Raw genomic sequence first — 17,580 nt, forward strand, 5'->3', positions numbered from 1 at the left:
CCACCTCAGTGAAATCTTTCGTTTGTTTTCCTCTCTGCAACCACTTAACAACATTTACAGATTCCCTGTGGTGGGCAGAGATGTTTATTGCCTCCACTACTGCCTGCACTCACTTGTTCATTCCTAGCTTTCCGCCCTCTCTCTCAAGGTGTCACCATAGCCCTACTCACAGCAGATTGTCTGTCATTATATAGTTTCTTTTCTATTGTTGTTTCAATGGGCAATGTCATGTGACCTGTGGAGGGAAGTAGTTCCAGAAGAAATAGTTTGAGAATAATGGTTGAGTCACTTTGGAAGTTGTGCAACTGCGAAGTTGTATGGAATGATTATATGTTCAGTTTTTGTGTCATCCCATTCTTTTTTTTGCTTTATCATTAAATATTGGTGTGACATGATGGTAATATCTTTATATTGCATTATTATTTATACTTGACTAGTCATAAAACTCATGGAGTTCATTTCAAAATCAATGTAACACCAAATTCATAAAATTTAGTGCAGATTATTGTTTAATGAGAACCTTTTAGATCCTCAGTTTATATGGCATGTCAATGTCCATTCGGATTAAAATTTCACCTGACGGATAAGGAAAAGGAGACAGAGGGAGGGGTAGTGACTTACCCAGGGTTGCTCAGCTGGAAGTGGCAGACCCCACCAAACTCCCATTCCAGTTCTCTTTCCACCAAAGCAGGACACCTCTCCATCTGCTGCTGATTCTTGGTGGTATATAGATTTTCCTTATTTCTCTAATTCCATTGTCAAAATTGGCAATGGTAGAAAAAAGAAAAGCACAAAGGAAAATATATCAGTGCAAAATTTTACTGGTGTTAAGAACGTTCTTTTGCATGTGCAGATTTTATGTCTTCATGATTATCTGTTTTATTGTAGACTTATAGAATGAAAATCCTGCTTTGTGTTAGAGTATAATTCCTCTAAATTTCTCTGTTGACATAGCTGAAGTTCAGTTTAAGAAAGAAAGCTTACATGAGTACAAATTCATTTTGACTCATATAATGTACTCTATTTTTTCTAGTTTAAATAATGTCAGCAATTGTAGAGTATCAAAATACCACTTTTATGATAATCATTAAAACTATAAAATGCAACTAAGATGTGAATAATTTTAAACATGCCTCCTAGTGAATAAGTGATTTATGAATTGTAACATGGAAACAATGACTGTCCTCTTCCATCATTACTTTTAATGAATATTTTTAACACTATAATATGTACCAGTCCTTTGAAAGCTTCAAAGAATCTACACATGGAATTTATCACATAAAAATTACAATGGGTTCTTCAAGTAACATGTATGTTTTTGTAAACAGACTGTATAGTCAATTAGAACTTACCAGCATGTATAAATGAAACTTGTGAGATCAGTATCACCTATAATTAATGTTTTATTCAGATAAAATATTTATTATTCATCCTTGTCCTAGGGATAAAGATAAACATGGCCACAAAATATTGCATAAACAACTTGGACTATCAGAACATAGAAAATTGGCATATGGATTAAAATGTTCAATACAACCTATAACAAATAATTATAAATATGCTTATTCATTCACCCTCCATCCCATAAAGAGATGCTTTAAAGCTACAGTATGACAAATTTAGGGACACTTAAAAACAAAGCTCCTAATAAGAATAAATTTTTTAACACAGTGATTTTTTCCTAGAAATTTGTTCTAAGAGAAGACTTTGAAAAAATAAACCTACGGAAAAATATATTCTTAGTAGCATAATAGTATAATTTTACCAGAAAAACTGGCAGCAAAGTTTGTGCCTAACAATGGAGGGATAATAAATAACCTACATCATATTAATATAAAATAATATGCATGCATTTAAGATAACAAATATAATAATGATTTTATTTATATATGTTGAAGTTTACAAAGTTTTTTCCCCAAATATCTTATTTTTATGATACAAGGAAAATGCTCATAAAATATCAAAGTGATATGGTAAATAAAATATATGTGTATAAACTATGACTATAACTATATAAAACTCTACACATAGATAAATGTTGGAATACATGTCTACATGTATGTATGCAGCTAGATACATGAAAATGCTGTAGTGGTGAAAGGGATGTAGATATCACTTTCTTTAATATTAAGATATTTAAATTTAAACAGAAAGTTGTCCTAATAGTATTACTAAATTTTAAACAGGGACATAGAGTAATTAGTCCCCTTGCATAGATTAAAGTAAAAAACAAGTTTCTTTTTTTCGTGATAAAATAGAATCCATAAACAGGTCTTTTACTATTATTTCTATGTGAATGCATGAATTGAGTTTTTCAATTCTTTTTTAATCAACCAAAGTGAAATGTAATAAATGACAATAGTTCATTCCATAAAAATAAAATGTAAGTATATTCAAACTTTATTTAGTTTCCAAAAATAACTGGAAATCTAACAGCAGCAAAACTAAAGGGTAGAGATAATATAAATATAAATTTGTTCAATTACAGTCCAAATGAAGACAGAACATAAGTAAAAGTACTACTTATTATTTTCCTGAAAAGCATTTAGTGGAAACTATTGCTTTGAAAATACCAGATTGTATATTTTGAGCCTCTAGCTCAGTAATATATAAAGAGCATAGTGAGCTCCCAATTTCATTTGTGTTCACTTTTTGTTTAAAGAACGAAACCTGTTTTCTTGAAGTATAGACATGCTCGGCCAATGAATCTTTTTGTCCATACGAGCATGTTATAAAATTTTATTTCAATTTAAGAAGAAAAACATGGCTAAGACTGAATTATTAAAAAGTAAAATGCTGAATTTCTGGATTTGGTCTTGCTGTTTTTCCAGTTTCTCAAATACCACTTCAACAAACAAACAAATAAATAAAACATAAGCAGGTAGATGAACTTTAGGTTGAGTCCAAATAATCTTGACTGAGCTCAAGACTTTTGTGCTCAACACTGTTGTTCCCAAGAAATATATACACTGAGGCCTGGAGCCTGCCATTTAATTAAGAGGATAATGTTTGGTTATTTTTCTTGTAATTCTGAGTTCTCTACCAGCTCGCTCCCAGTTAGGTCAGAAATACACAGAACACAAACGGAAGTGCAAGTAAGGCCTCAGTAGCATCAACAGTGCAATCTCTTTGCCAGCTACCCTGCTTATCCCCAAAGAAGAAGTCAGCATTGCCATTATAGAAAAGATCTCTCTGAAATATGTGCTATGGCAAGATCATTTTTGAGAAGATAATACCTTTTCTTGGTCATGTGTATACTGTTCGTTTATCTTTCCCCTTTCAGAAGTAGGTAGTGACCCCAAAGCTATGATTATGTATTCATGAATGTATATCATGCTATTTATATTTGCACCATACCCATTCTCTCTATCTTTGAGTTTATACGTCCACACAGACACACATCTGTTGTTTCCCCTATCTCCCTTTTTTCTATTCTAAAAATCAATGAAACTACTACCTTATATTTTCCTTATATTATAATACTGCAGCATTTCAAAAATTTTTAGTGTATTCATGAATATTTTGAATGTGGAATGTGAGAGTAATGGTAATAACAGATCTAAAGACGAAATTTTTCCGGTTCCAGAGATTATAAGCATGGTGAATTAGCTTTGACAAGAAATGTATTTTCAAAAATGATTCCCAAACATCTTGAACTAGAGTCACTGTTCTTCCTTTTCTTCTTTCCCTCCCTCCCTCCCTCCCTTCCTCCCTCCCTCCCTCCCTCCCTCCCTTCCTTCCTTCCTTCCTCCCTCCCTCCCACCCTCCTTCCCTCCCTTCTTTCTTTTATGGTAGTAATAGGTATTGTAGAACATTTAGAAAATGGAAAAAGTTCAAGAAGAAAATAAAATTGCTATAATCAAACTACTTACAGATAAAATCTATTAACACTGCAATGCATATTTTGCAGACTTTTCTACAGTATTAAATACTTGTTATAAAATTCAGATAACATTGCATACACTATTTTTGAATATTCTTTACTCAATAAATATGATACAAAGCATCTTAAAAACTGTAACATGATGTTCTAAACTTCAACCATTATTGTACCATGGCATATGGATGTATCTTATGATATATTCTAGGGGCACTGGCACAGATGCTTTTGAAGCTTTCACCTTCCAGGACAGAAAGCTGGAGCACCCATGTTCCCATGCATCCCAGGCTCCCAGAAGGAACTCTTACTGAAGGGCTCTTGTTGAACAGCAGCTCAGGTTGCCAGGTGGCTAACAGCCCTGGTTGCAGATGACCTGTCTCTACTGTCCTGTCATGCTGTGAGAGGGTGACAATTATACTGTAAGACTGTATTTTTACAAAAATTTCAAGTATCTCCAATGATCCTGACTGTCCATTTTAAAATAACTTTAAATGCCCAGAAATCCTTTTCCCTGCATTCACAAAGGAACAATCTTCACGTTCTCCTCCCTCCTTTATTTATGCTCCAAGGTACTTGTTTTTCCAAAGCTACTTAATGTATTTAGGAAAACTTTCAGTTAAACCAGAACAGTGGTTCTTCCCATCTTAGAGCAGAAAGGGCATTAATAGATCATTTTGCATACAAAAATTAATTACTATCCAGTAAAACACAAAATTATGTTTTAAAATACAGTAAATTATGACTACTCAGAAAATGTTCAATTTCATGAATTTAACTACACAACTGAAACTTGACATACAGATAGACAAAGTAGTTGAAATACTAATAGCTTACACATTTCAGATTATTCTAAAGTTTTCCCTAAATACCTTCAGTGTTTAAACAGTATTTGATTTCCCTGGCTTATAGATTTTATCATGGGGAGTTGTTTCTAAGGCCTGAAAAAAGGAATCAAACTGATGGGAGCGGCAGGGAAAAATGTGTTAGAAAAACATTTTCTCATCAGATCACAAACTAGAAATGACTCTGTCCTACTCATCCCTGAATCCAGCTCCACCCTAAGTGAAAGGACTCAAAGGCTGTCAGCCAGACCTCCTTGAATATTTGTGTGAAAGTAAACACTGCCACTAGGACACATCCAGGAGAGGCCATCATTGGGCAAGACGGCAAGAACCCAACAGAAAATCAAAACATTCACTTTCTCCACTGGATCACTAATGCTAACCCATGCCTTCACGTGCTCTCTTCTTCATACATTTAAACTTCAGTGCAAGTTTTTTTTTTTTAAATACATGTTTCTGGAACGAGGATCTTAAAATCCAACAGAAGAAATTAAAAGTCTGAGAACGGAAGGAGGTAATATGCTTTTCTTTTCTGCTGCGGAATGACACTCAGGCCAACACTGGCTGTAGTGTTTGAAAAACAAAATACCTGTATGGAACTGAATAATAATTTGAAGAAAGTGCCAAAAACTATGTTTTCATTTTTATCATACCTAACTTCAGAGATAATTGAAAGCTTAGTGCAATAGTGTCTAATTGCAAAAGAAATGACAATGATTTTTTTCATCCTTCATTCAAAAATAAAATGAAATTGAGACTGAGAGGAAGCAGCTTTTTCACTTTGCCATATGTAATATATGTCATTATGGGCTTCACAATAGATTAACACTTTTTTTATGAGGCCACTAGAATAGCGGGTTGTAGTGAGTGTCAAAATGTGTTCTGAGCAAAAGGGGCAATGAATTGAATACCAAACAGCTGAAGGCCACTCAGCTTCCTTTATGAGGGTCGATTGGCTATTTAGGGTACCATTAGTGTTTTGGTTTTTAATTCACAATTTAACTTGAAAAATTGAAATTAAAGTATCTATTCTTTTTATGCACTATTTATTTTGACTTATTAAATTGGTAATAAGTCTTTCTAATAAAAATTTCTGAAACAAACTGATTCTCTCTGCAAGACTTACAAATTTATAGATTTCTTTCTAAAGCTAGATTTGGGGAGGATGAGAAGGCCAGGTGTATGAAGGAGTTCTGGATGGTGCACTTTGCAGATAGGAATGTTAAAAGCAGAGGCAAGGTATAATCAGAGGCCAGTATTCTCCAAAGTGTAGAAATTTGGAAAAGGGAGATTGCATGCAGAAATAGAGGATTTGGTAATAGGACTGCTGGCTTGCAGACACAATTTCAAGGGCTCACTCACAGCTGGGAGTGAGTACCACTGTAAAAGGGAGTGGGAACATATACCATGTAGGGCTGAGTCAGATTGTGCCTCTATCTATTGTAAAAGTTAACATTTAGTAAATACCCTTAAGAAGATTTTTTGGTACTTGTATTCTTGCCTTTCCTACCCCCATTATTTAAAAACCAAACTTTATTTCACTTTCTTTTTGACAAAGTTATAAAATAACAAATTTACACTGAATATAGGAGCCTAGGCGATGCCGACCTGGACAGTAATTCAAGCTCTATCAGTCAGTGGTAGCAGTGTGCAGACTGATTATTCTCATCTGTGAAATGGAAGTAATTACAGCTAGCAGGTTACTACTGTGAGGATTAACTGAGGTAGTATCCTTGAGTCTCCCAGCCCTGTGTATTTTATGAGACAGGTGCTCACATTGTTAGTCCCTTTCCTGGTCCCCAACCCCCACCCCACCTGAACAAACTGACCTTTAAATAATGCATATAATTGTAGGAACATTAGCGTGGATGCCCAGAAGCATTTGTTACTGAATTAACTCAGCAGTGAATTTGGCATTCCATTCCCAACCTTTCCACTTCAGTAATCCCCTTGGGGAAGCCCCTCAAACACAGCAGTACCACAGGATACCAGGTAAACTGTGAAACCAGCCAAACACATGAAGGTTTCCTGTCAGGCTTTCAGCTGGTCTTGTTCTGCCTCAAAAACCAGATGAACTCTGGCCATGTGCTCACTGCCATCACCGACCGCCACAAGGAGGACAGCAGTTCAGTAAAATCTTGAACTCTATTTATAGCCCACTTGAAACAAACACTTTTCTTGTGAAGCCTGAGTCCTCTTGAAAACCCAGAAGGTAATTCACTAGTCCCAGTACTAAGACAACTGAAGGGAAGGAAATATAGTAACTACATTCTGGCACTCCATAATTTACAAAATGTCTCCTATATGTTGTCTCATTTCATCCTCACACCAACCCAGGAGGCAAACACAGCAGACATTAGTAACAAGTCCCCATTTTATGGGTTGCAAATTGATACCCAGGGGGTTAGATAAATTGCTCAAGTCACATGGCTGGTGAACATTGGCTGTTGGATGAGGGGACAGGAAAGTGCCAGAAGAGTTAAAATAATTTCCTGTTAAAGCTATTGATCTAAACATCAGTAAATATCTGTATACCTATAAGAAAAAAATACACAGCTAAGAGAAATAATGTTTTGCAAGCTTAAATATTGTTACTTCTCTATTTCTGATAGGAAAACCAAAATATAGGAAATAAGAACCTAAGAGACTCTGCAGGGAAACATTTATAAGCATGTTTGTGTCTGTTTATAATATATACATGCAGAATCATTATATTTCAGACAAGAAACATTTTCTTGAAACCTCTCCAAATTAAGCATGCAGAAGACCAGACTAATCTTGAAAAGGATGCTAGGAATTTTTATGAGAATTTTTAATGAATTCTTCTAGTCAATTCTGAAACAAATACATCTTCACTATCTTTTTAATATTGGGGAATGTTTGCATAATTCTAGTATTACACAAAAGGCAAGACTTCATTAATATGAATTAGTTTATGGGCCAAAAATGATTTTGCTCTTCAAGTAATTATTTTATTATGATTTTGGCAAATAGTCAATTTTGTAAGACCTTTATGTCTTGTTAAATGGAAAGGGTTTGCAAAAACTTTTTGGTTTGAGAGATATATCTGGGCCATTAGAATAGCTACAGAGAGTCTGTGTGTGAGAGAGAGGTAGGGGGCTGGGGAGAGAAAGAGAGAGAGAGAGAGGGAAAGAGAGAGAGAGAGAGAAAGAGAGAGAGATATTAATGCTTAAAGAGTGCCCCTGGGGTTAGCAGATTGGCTCAGTGCCATTTAGGGATTCTCAGATTTATTGCTTCTCTGATTATTGTCATAGCTCTGATTTATGGAGTTCAGAATGTCTTAAACAGCAAGGTGTCTGAAGCTTAGAGTCTTTCCTTGATGATCCCCCTGTTCCTCTTTCTCATACAACCCTTTTGCCTGTGTTCACCTTGCGGTGACCTTGCAGAACTCAGCGTTTTCACCTGAGCTCAGTAGCAGGGGAGAGGGCAGTGGTTTCCATTCTTGGATGATGGAGTCATGGGAGAAACTGCAGCGAACCAACAGAGGGTAGGACCAAAGCCTGCTCCATTTGAATGTGCTTTAAGCGGATCAGGACAGAGCAGCTGCTCTGTCTCTCAGCCTGCAAGTGCAGCTTGCATTTGTCACTGACCACTGGAGTGTGTATTTGTGCAAGGTGAGAGCTGGGTGCTTTTTCGTTAATTTGGAGACAGATTGCCAGGTATTGCTGCTGATTGTGTTTGATAGTTTGGGGATATTTATAGTACCACACATTCAGGTCCTAGACTGTCTGTGGTTTTATTTATGCCCTTGTTTTCTGACGTGATCCATTCAGCTTTCCACGGTGTTAAGTTGTGGCAAAGGATTGGACATAGTGCTCTTCTTAAACTGAAATGTGATCAGTTTGGTGCTGTTTTCTTGGATTCTTTCACTAATTGCTGCTGCCAAATGATATAGCTGTTCATGTACAGAATCCCAGTGCTGTTTTGAAAGCATATGGAAACTGCTTTAGGTGTGAATCTGAACTGCTAGATTTTTGGAATACTTGCTATAATATATTATCTGCTTCACTGACATTTTAGTGGTTGAAAATTTGGAGAGTGGGGTGCCTTAGGTTCTAATCTGGTAATAAAAGTTCCATGGGAGTTTTCTGTGTTTTTGCTTGTCAAAATGAAAACTTCTGCTTGGCCATTGTGTGTGTGTGGTGTGTGTTTAAAAAAATGTTTGAGAACCAAAAGAAAGCCAAACAACACTTTGCTATGTTTTGATGTAATTCTAATTAATCAGCTTATGAAGCTCTGTTGTCAGCATATGTGAATTTGGAACTTCACTTTTTGCGAACAAAAAGACAGCACGGCACCAGTGTGCAGTAGGTATGTGAGGACATGGAGTGTGTACTCACATCCAGTGCAGTAGGAATCCAGCATGTGCTCTGGGTAAACTGACGGGCCTGCATCCAGCACAGTTTTGTACATTAGCTATCAAGCTGAACCTGCCCAAAATATAAAAGAGATACATTGTATTGTACCTAAATAAATATACAGGAGGTTCTATTCATGAGATGCATACCTAGAAAAGGGAAACATGTATTTGGTATTGTATAAAATGGATAAGAAATAATTCAAAATTATGAAATTTTAAATGGAGGGAGAAGATAATATGTTAAAATGGGAAATAATTATAATGGAATACTAAAAACTCCTTCAAGTGTTCAAATTTTAGGTCTGATGAAAGAACATAACAAATCTAAGAAAATTCGGTCCACAGAAATGAAGCCAAGAGCAAAAATTCTGAAATAAAACACATTGTCAGCCTGTAGAACATGCTTGTCTGTCTTAAGTTGGATTCTGTTGCTGAGACTGATAAAATTAGAATTAAAAAAAAGTTCGTTTTAAAGTTTTATTTAAAATTGGTCTCCATTTAGGTAGATTTTGAAAACAAAATAAAACAAGTTATATCCAAATGCAGTGAACATTGAAATTGTTCAAAACACCAATTAACACAATATCAAAGTCATTTGTCCTACTTTTAACTTGTCAGTTTAGAAAGAAGAGTCTAATATTCTAAATTAGAACGTCACCTGTTGGCCACTGCGCATGGACTGCTCCGTCCCTGGGACACCCTCTTCACGGCGTCCTGCTCTCAGAACTGTCAGAGCACTGTGGGACGGTGAGCAGAAGACACCCGGCTCCAACACTGTCATGCTTTCTGGGCGAGTTAAGAACCTCAAGTTTTATTTGACAGATATGGAGCTTGAGGTGTACAAAGATTAGTAATTGTACTTTTTACATTGGAACCTGAACTACTTTGGCTTTTCTGCTGCCATGATCTAAACTTTGACCACTTCTGTATAAGGGTATAACAGAACTTTATTGCCATGACTGAAAAGAGGTAATGGAGGGCCTCTGACACTGTTTTATAAACACAAGAGTGTCCACATGTCTGTGATGATTGTGGTCCAATGTGGTATCCCTCTGTACACACGATTAGCTTCCATGCAAAAAAAACTAAAAACTTAGTCATCTAGTTGATGAACCATATCAGTGTAAACAGCCACAAAAAGCCTTGAATTGCATCTGTGTTTATTCTTTAGACACGTAAAGAGGTTTAGAGATTGTAGGTACTGACCTCAAAGCATATGCCGGTCTGTTCAAACACATTTACTTCTTTGCCATTAAACTCTCCTAGTTAAAGATAAAATGTTAGCCTTTACTTACATATTTGATAAGTATCTCTAACTTTTCTAAAAGCTTAAACTTCTTAATACATTGTGCTCTCCCTCTTTTTCTTCTTTTAGCTTTCTACTTTATTCTAGACTTTCAACTTACTGAGTCTATAATTTACTGAACCTTCTTTCTTCAGACTCACACTCGATTTCTTCACCCTGGTCAAGAACACAATAATGATTTGTCTCCTGGGACTGGGGAAAGACCCACCTGCCCTGAGATCAAGATATCACTGCCCTCTCTGTGAGCAGAAAATGGGGCTTGTTAGTGGGAGAGAGTGGGATGAATGGCTGCCCAGCAGGGATGACCTTGTCTATCACACCTAGCATCTCTGCTCTGCATACTTTCTTACTGTCTAGTGTCTAACTAGGCTTGGAAACCTTTACAGACAGTTGTTTACACATATTGACATAGTTACACTTTCATAAAGACATTTGATAAATTGAGATTAAATGTGATTGTAGTGTATGGAGTTGGCTTAAAGCAGTATCAGCAGTTTTTATGTTTCTTTTCCTTATCATTAAGGTCATTAAGTTCTGTTTTGCTTACTGACTCCTCCCAAAGAATTATAGATTCAGGTGAAATAATGAGCACTCATACAACTTTAAACTATTACTTCCAGATTCCTTAAAGTAGACCTGGGTTATTTGGGAACAAGGAACATGAAAGGCAGTGTGTGTGATACAACTATTCTCCTGGTAGAATGTGTTTCTGAGGCCAGTCACTGGGCTCTTTAGTGGGCTGTGAGAACGTGGTAGCTGGAGCAGGAGCAGATGGCAGCAGGCAATTTTCCATCTGAGACAGAGACTAAAACATCTTCTACAAGTCTGCTCAAGTGGCCTGCCTCATTTGTCTAGAGTCTAGTGTGTCTTCTAAGGAAATGGAACCAGTAGGGTCTGGCTGCTGGAGAATGGTCCCAAACTGTGACTGCTTGTGGTCCTTGGCCATCACCAGAAGTGCTCACCAAAGTAATTTATCTCAAATACTTATTTTTACAACCAATTCAATTCCTGTTTTTTAAACACATGTGTTATTTCTACTAGGGAAGACTTCAAACCTGACTCCAAGGTCTACCCATGTTTCCCCTAATAGCTACCCCCTACCACAGACAGCAAATATTTTTTAAAATACTAATATTAAACTAAACTCTTTACATTTTAATAACCAAGTGATTCCCATAAATATATAATTCAAATAATCACTTCAAGAAAATGTAATTACAACTTCAAATATTTCTAATGGCCAAGAAATCTTCAATAGAAAATTATTGCAAAGTTTTCTACTATAGGCATATTGGATTTTAAAAGGATGTTAAAGAATTCTACTCTGACATATCAAAATCAATAAAAAGACTTTTATGTGCTCTCCTCTGATAAAATATTCTACCAATCAGCATGCTTTGCCTACTTAGCTAAGTAGGTAGTAAAATATTCTACCAATCAGCATGCTTTGCCTACTTAGATAATATAGAACTAACTGGAGGCTATACTTCCTATTCCCCTCTAGAATGAGTTTCACTGGACTGAGAACTACAAGAAGTACCTCCTCTTCTTTATAAGTTTATGTAAGGACTATGTTTTTAAACATAGGTTTTATTATTATTCAGGTGTAGTGAGATCAACAGATCAGAGGAGATGATTACCATCAAAAAGGTTGTCGGTTGCTCATAGTTCCCAAGAAGCCCCTTTGTCATGTCACAAAGGGACATATGGGAAAGAACCGTGGTTGGTGAGAGGGAAGGGGCAAATGTGGCTAAGACCTTTTAGTGTAAATTTTTTTTGGGGGGGAGGGGAACAGGCAAAGCAGGGTAGGCAGGTTTAGGTTTAGGATTGGACAGTTTGAATAATTTTAGTAGGACCTTTTGGGGTGTCTCTAGTTTTGGGGGCGGGACACCTGGCCTTGAGGTGTAAAGAGCAGAGGGCAAGTGGTCCAGAGTGTGAGAGCCTTGTGGGAGTCAGATGTAGGACAGTTGGGATGTGGGCTTATTTTCTATTTATATATAAATGGCATGCTCCTAGGTGAGCCTCTACTGTCTTTAAGAATTGGCTAACCCTGGGAGGGCCAGCCTCTCCAGGGTCAGCAAGACTTAAGATGTCAAAGGATCAGAAATTTAAAAAATAAAAAGACATTACTAATACAAATTAACACACTGAAACAATAGACCAGCATAATTTTTCCAAGTGTGGTGTTCACCTGGATAGTGCACTATGGGCAACAATCTCTTGTCACCAAAAGTACCCCATTGATTCAAGTACACCTTCCACTAAACTCCAGAAAGGTTTTTGTTTCATTTTTTTTAATTCAGTACTTTGAAACAACAAAAGGGTTGAAAAATTATTGAATCCTGTTTGCTGAATAATGAAATACATGTTAACTTATCCCACGCAGCTGTGTGTAATTTGATTTAGAGACTAACAATACCAAATTTTCTGCATAAAATGCACACCAACATTTTTGTGTGCATTATACATGGGATTATTATACCCATTATTACCCATGGTATATAATCATTATACCCATGTATAATGCATATCCTAATTTTTCCCTCAAAAATTTGTGCAAAAGTGTGCATTATACACAGTAAAATATGGTAAATTCCTGCACATTAGGGTCTGTGTAAAACCCTTATTTAGACTAGAATTATTAAAAGAATTTTCTCTTTGGACATTCCTCATTGACCTTTGATTCAAATCATCTTCTGGCACTAGTTAATAAATACTTGTTAAATAAACACAAGTGATTAAATTTACCAAATTCATTGCCAGAATTTTTTTCACATTCCTCAAGAGTCTTCCATATTGTTTTCAGTCTGATTTTTGTATTAAAGAAATTCAGAAGAGTAAAATGTGTTGATTATTTTACACAAACAAAAGCTGATCTAGCATTTAAAAATATCCATAAATAGCCACACCCTTATAAGCAAATGTAAAATGGAGTGAGGAACACTCGTAAGTTGAGTAGCAATTCAGTTTCAGCCTGACTGGCAAACCTGTAATTCCCAATGTCTCTACTCCTCCATTCAGCAGCAATGTACAAAGAGGTCAAAGGACTTTCAGTGTTGAATAGAATAATTTATAAAATTAGAATATATGAGCACATGTTGAAAATAACCCATAATCAAGGAAGAAGAAACCTCAGAAATATGGAGTTTTTCCCTTTCCCCTTTTTCATTTTTAAAAATTTAGGAAAGGAGAAAACATACATATGGTGTTTCAATGCAAATGAAAACTTTAACTTTCCCCAATTTCATTTCTTCCTTTTAGATATTAAAGTTTCTCATAGGAATTTAGGGTCTAGTAAGCGTGGAAATTTGAAACAGTGGGGGAAGGATGTTGGAGTCGACAATAGGTATTGATACAACTAGACAGCCATTTGAGGGGAAAAAAGGTTTATCCCTCATGCTGAAATAAATTCTGAAGGAATCAACAATTTAGATGTAAAACACGAAACTCCATGCAAGCTAGAAGAAGGCCCTGGTGTACTAATCATGCAGAGTAGAGGCTACACCCACCTCGTCACAAGGCAGCCAAGAGCAGGAATGGAAATGGCACCCGCTGCTCTAGGGGCCCTAGGTTTGGCAGCAATCATAGCAGTGGCCATAGCAGCAGGGAGGTGTGAAAGTGGGCTTTTCTTGAGGTAAAGGGATTAAGAAGTACAAATTGGTAGTTACAGAATGCCATGAGGATGTGAAGTATAGCATAGGAGGTATAATCAATAATATTGTAATATATATGGTGCCAGGTAGGTGTTGAAAATATAGGGGAGACACTTTGTAAAGTATATGATTATTTAATCACTATGCCCTACACCTGAAACTAATACAAAATAATATTGGAAGTAAACTGTAATTGAAAAGAAAACTTAAAATAAAAAAATACCTTTAAAAAAAGTGGTCATCTCTTTATACCATCTGCCCCATCACTCTCTGTGTGTTTTAAGAATCTTAACTCCTGAGATAAAGGCAATCAGAGAAGGTGTAAATGTCAATCACTGATTTCTTTTTTAATTCAAAGCTGATGTTTTATGTTTTATTCTGGGGCCAGACAAGTATTAGGGAAAAATTGTAGATCAATTCTTTGCTCTCCGGATTTCTAAACCTGACACTTGATTGAGGCCTCAGAGTAGCATCGTTCTCTGGTATCTGCAGGTTTCTGCTGTACTTTCTGCTGGTGTGACAAGGGAATGGAACAGTGTCAGCTGTGCTCTGGCCCTTCTGGAGTGTTACCAGACTAGATTGGACTGATTCCAGAAGCCTTCAAGGGGCATGTGCTGGGTGAGGAACGGGAGGGTTTTAGCTGGGAAGCTTTTTCTTTAGGGTCTGTGGATTCTTTCTTCTTTTTCTCTTCCTATTCCACTAGTTAATTTATTTATCCTGAATTCCACCCTTTGTGTGACGTCTCATTCCACCTCACATCATCCTCTGACCTGGATAAAAGAAGCACTTATGTCATTCACGCTAGGATTCTCAGACTGGCAGGTTGTTTGGAACAATGTGCAATGTTCCTAGCAACAGATTAAGACCAATCTGCAGCACTTCAAAGCCTGCAGGCACCGAAAAATCACAGAGGACTACCTAGTTATATTTGGAACTTCTGCTTTGTGGGTTTGTATTAGCTAAGAAACCCAGAAAAGTTTTTAAGCATTTCTTGGTTTATTTTTAATAGAAACTTGGAAGGTATAACCAGTTTCTAAAACAGTCATGATGATGAATTTAGTCAGGGTGCTGAGAATGAATGCCAAATGTGTCTGTGCTAAAATTTGAAAGCAGGGTATACAAAGTTCACTGGCAGTCACAGGAAGATGATTTTAATTACCAGGACTATTTTATATTCATTAAGAACACAGGCATTAGGGTCAGCTAGACCTGTTTGGAAATCCATAAACAAGTTGTTTAAATATAGGAATTATTTAACCTTTTAAGCCTCAGTTGTATATCTATAATTTATCATAAATCACATATTTTGAAGTATACATGATGAAACATGTAGATGGGCTTGTCTATAGTAGAAAGAATAATAAAAGAAGCTAGTCAGTATAGGTTGTGAGTAGAGATATTTTAGCAAATAGAATTGTCATTATTTTGTGGATGAACTAGTGATTTTTTTTCCTATATCAGGCAAAAGGATAAAGCTGGGGAAAGTTATCAGAGAGAATAAGGAAAAAAATAATGGGAGATAAAACAGGGTAAATCTGACTATCACAGAAGGTAGATGGGATTATTTTGTATGTAAATTCCCTCTGTGGGCTAACACAATATCTTACTGATAGCAGGTGCTTACTTATGCTTGAAGAATGAATAGATGGAGACTGAGATAACAATAGTACTGATAGGGGGACCTGCAAGGTTGTATAAAAGAATAGTTAAAAACACCTCTAAATTGTCCTATCTAAGGTATACTCTGTTGGTCAGACTTATCTACTATATAATAACAAAACAAAAAAAAAACAGACAAAAAACCACAAGTGAACAAACTAAAAAGAACAGGTATTTCGGTTGCACAGCATGTTCTTTATTACAGTTCACAAAGTAGAGCAAGGGAGAAACCAGTGTTCTTTGAACACACAAAGGAATGACACACCTGTCAACTTGGAGGGATCGAGACCTATGAAGTCAGCATGGTTTCTGGTGGAAGTCAAAAGGTGAACTGAGAGCCTCAACTAGGAAGACCATTAATCTTAAACAAACAAACAAACAAACAAAAAAACAAACAAAAAAACAGTCAAAATGGGCAGAGGGCCTCAGTGTAGAAGAGCTTTGGCATTTGGCGAGGGGCAAAAATTTATTATCGCTTGCTTTGCTTTAATTCCCTATTGAATGCCAATAACTGCTTTTGTTTACTGTGAAAACTCAAGCACTTCTATCACTCCTATGCTTTCCTGACCACCCCTCAAGGGTGTGGTACCACCCCCAATTGGAAATCACAGAGAGTAAAACAAACAGGATGAATTATATTCAGAAGAAGTCTTAGGGCCAGGGGTCACAATCAAGAACTTAACACCCTTGACTTTCATGGCTCTTGTAAGCATGACTCTCTATGCTTTTAAAGTGAAACAAAGATCTATAATATCTTTAAGTAATTTGTCATTTTGCCGAGGAATGTTTTTGGATCATGTTCGGTGTGAGGCTGATTTGTAGGGACACTAATGGGTAAAACTAGCTTACTTCATTCTTGCCTACACCATCACATATAAATTTGTGAGGGCTGTTGTCTTCTCCTTGTATTTATCGCAAGCTTAATAACTCTCATAATGTAGTTTAAAAAAACCTTATCTCTTTGTAGAAAGATATCTCTGAAAGAAAAAGCACTTAGAAGGGCTGTTAATGATGTACAAAGGATGTATGTACAGAGGTAGAATTCAGTGGGAATTCATAGATGAGCAGTTTTGAATAAGTTATGGAATTCAAGTTTGGTAGTATTGATAATCTGTCAAAATAAGTTCACCAAATGTGTTATAAAACAACAAAACAGTGATTTTAAAATTGTTTTAATGCCTTTACAATTTACTTTAGGTCTGTATCTTCAAAACTATTAAGGGGCCACCCCATGTTTTTAGTTAGGTTTCATTTTCTAAAGGAAATTAAAAGCTATAGAAGCATTTAAAAATTTAGAGAGTTGCAGAAATTTCAGGATATATTCCATGACAGTACTCAGAGTCAAGTGTCTTGGTTTCTAAGGAGAAGTAACAACAGACCAGGTAACAGAATATTTAACTTGTTATGCGATCAACACCTATAGGACCGACCCAAGCTTTTATCGTAGGCAACCCTGAGAAACATGACCTACCCCTTCGGGTCACCTTATCTATGTGTAGGATGTTGGCCTCACCTTTTTCACATGGTACTAAGTTTCATGGTTCAATATTCATTTCCTGTATTGTAAATTATTCCTTGGAAGTGAATTCAGATCATCATATACAGAGAGAGCTCAAATTCTTTTTCCTACACTTATTTTATTTGTCTAAGTTGTTTCTTTCCTGCCAATCTGGTCTACAGTTTGAGTTGACCTAGCTAGCTGAGTCATATGGTATTGGGGGAAAGACATTTGAGTTGATAGCATTGCCTTCTAAATGATTGAAAGCATGTGAACTCTTATTTCTGCCCTTTTGTTCCATAGTCTTTATGCTTTCCTAAAATTTTAGTTCAGCCAGAAGTTGTGGTTGTAGAGCCTAAAT

The 17,580-nt window shown here is 36.2% G+C and overlaps 1 protein-coding gene and 1 pseudogene across 6 annotated transcripts in view; one reads left to right on the forward strand and one right to left on the reverse strand.

The window, feature by feature from the left end:
• Positions 1–9,884, reverse strand: part of LOC123806698 — a 52,063-nt pseudogene extending 42,179 nt beyond the window's left edge.
• Positions 1–17,580, forward strand: part of ARHGAP24 (Rho GTPase activating protein 24) — a 478,629-nt gene that overhangs the window by 319,426 nt on the left and 141,623 nt on the right. The window contains exon 1 of one of the 6 annotated variants that reach the window (XM_045820123.1): positions 8,201–8,357. The exons of the other annotated variants lie outside the window; for them this stretch is intronic. The gene's annotated coding sequence lies outside the window, so the exon portion shown is untranslated. Of the gene's footprint in view, positions 1–8,200; positions 8,358–17,580 lie in introns of those variants that run through there. 6 annotated transcript variants of the gene reach the window in all.

This window comes from Phyllostomus hastatus, unplaced genomic scaffold, assembly GCF_019186645.2.
Source record: "Phyllostomus hastatus isolate PE091 unplaced genomic scaffold, TTU_PhHast_1.1 phas_scaffold_39, whole genome shotgun sequence".
In the NCBI taxonomy this organism is placed as follows: Eukaryota; Metazoa; Chordata; class Mammalia; order Chiroptera; family Phyllostomidae; genus Phyllostomus; species Phyllostomus hastatus.